At 44.5% G+C, this 2,166-nt stretch overlaps 1 pseudogene; it reads left to right on the top strand.

The window, feature by feature from the left end:
• The first annotated feature begins 1,839 nt into the window (after window positions 1-1,839).
• Window positions 1,840-1,956, top strand: LOC136637166 (5S ribosomal RNA; annotated as a pseudogene).
• The last annotated feature ends 210 nt before the right edge of the window (window positions 1,957-2,166 follow it).

The following is a 2,166-nucleotide window of genomic DNA, read 5'->3' on the forward strand; positions in this document are numbered from 1 at the left end:
AACTTAGTTCTCATGCTCACCACCACACAGCTACAGACCCACATCACAAAGTCAGAGTGATGAGGTTCTGCCTGCAAGCTTGCAATCTACAATTACCTGAAGATACATAAAGAGAAGGAACACGTGAGGAAAGACACTGGTGTAAGAAAGGCAGTAAGTCACAACCTCAGCAAATTAGCAAAGGTCTGGGAAATAGATACGTCAGTCACAAGACACTTCTAAAAGAGAGACTGAATCGTACACATAGCAAATGGTGAAAGGCTTCACTGCCCAGATAGCTGGTAGTGCTGAGGCCTGGATGAATTTGTACTGGAAGTGGAGGGGGGTGCAGCAAAGGCTTTTCCTTTTCCATCTCAGGAAAGTGGAAAGTGGGTAATGGTCATAATTCTATGTGCAGTTGCACAAGAGTGAGCCCCGCTGAACGCAAGGGAACCAACCACCAAGCAAACAGGCCCCACAGTATTGCACTGCCTCCAAAGCTCTGCCTCTCTTTGTCTTCCCCCACGTTGCTCCTTCCTGACAGGCATTGCTTGTGAGGAGGCACCACCATAAGCACAATCCAATATATTATTCTTTTTTAGGCTCCTGGCCATTCAAACCTTTTTATCGACCACAAGTAGCAGGTTAAGGAAAGGAGGAAAGTCTTTTCATCCTCTCCAAATTGAAACCTACATTTTGTGTCATGGCATGACATAAATATCTTCTTCTTCTTCTTCTTCTTCTTCTTCTTCTTCTTCTTCTTCTTCTTCTAATCATCATCATCATCATCATCATCATCATCATCATCATCATCATCATCATCCCTTGTTAAAACAGACCCAGAAGGGTCTACATCTGATGCAGAGTGAAGATTAGGCTATAATTAAAGTCCATATCATTGCCCATCTCTGCTTTGCCAAGTAATATATATTTCAGTCAGGGGCACTTTGGGGATTTCTCTCCACGAGACCTGCTCCTGCCCAAATCAGTGTGTCTTTCCCTTTGATATTCCCACAGTGTTCACATATACCCTCAAACACACACAGCTCAGGGTAATATGTCTCTAATGCGATGAAATCAATGGGAACACAGCCTTTTTTGCCTGACAGTATTGTCAGGCTGTATTATCTGGTTTAGGCTGTGGCTTCAGTTCATAGCAGTCGTCAGTTAAATTTCCCTTTCTGAAGCTGAGCAAAGTGTGGTAATGTCACAGCCACAGGCGACTGCCTGCTCATAGGATGGTTTACGGGTAGAGTATAGCCTCCTGGCTTGTCACAGTGTATATATCTCAGGGTCTTCTTTTCCTTCGTAGTCAGAGGTTTCCAAGAATGTTGCCTGGAGCAGTCATGGGATGCAAAAAAAGAGAGATTTTTGTTCTGCACTTAGCAACATTACCACACTTCACACTCACTTTCTGATAAGAGGAAATTTAACTGACTGCTCTGAACTAGATATACCAGATAATGCGCTCTGACAGTGCTGTGGATAAAGGCTGGCAAACCTACTAATTTATATTTCATTATCCCTGCACTCAGCCTAATCTGTTATCTTTTGCTAAACGTTACAACGATTACAACCAAGGAGGAACCCAAAGGGGAGGAAACAGGACCACAGCGACCTCAGAACATGGGGCAGAAAGGAGCCAGAGGGGTGCAGGCTACAAACTGAGAGAATAAGCAACATGTGACTGATGGGAGAAGCAGAATTCTGGTTGCTGTTGAGAGGAAAAAATATCCATTCATCAATGTGGCATATTCTTTACTGGTTTAATAAAATGAGTATCACTATATATAGGTCTTGTAATTGTTTATATTGCCAGTATATGAGGCTCAGACAAGCTTCCCTAGGGTTCCTAGCAGTGATGGCAACTGTTACCCTGCACATGCCCAATCTCATCTGATCTTGGAAACTAAGCAGGGTCAGGCCTGGTTAGTACTTGGATAGGAGACCGCCTGGGAATACCGGGTGCTGTAGGCTTATACCATACTCTTTCAAGACTGAAGGTTGCCAACCACCATTGGCCAATGGACTCACCTCACCACTACTGCAGGTCAACCAAGGGTAGGAAAGGGGAAAACACCCCTTTACAAGCAACCATCAGGACATGGTGGTGAAGGTGTCTCAGTTCAACCCACAAAAGGTTGCCATTGGCTGCTGGCTAGCAAGCTCCCCCAGATGCATACTGCT

The sequence above is a fragment of the Tiliqua scincoides genome, chromosome 1, assembly GCF_035046505.1.
Source record: "Tiliqua scincoides isolate rTilSci1 chromosome 1, rTilSci1.hap2, whole genome shotgun sequence".
Classification (NCBI taxonomy): Eukaryota; Metazoa; Chordata; class Lepidosauria; order Squamata; family Scincidae; genus Tiliqua; species Tiliqua scincoides.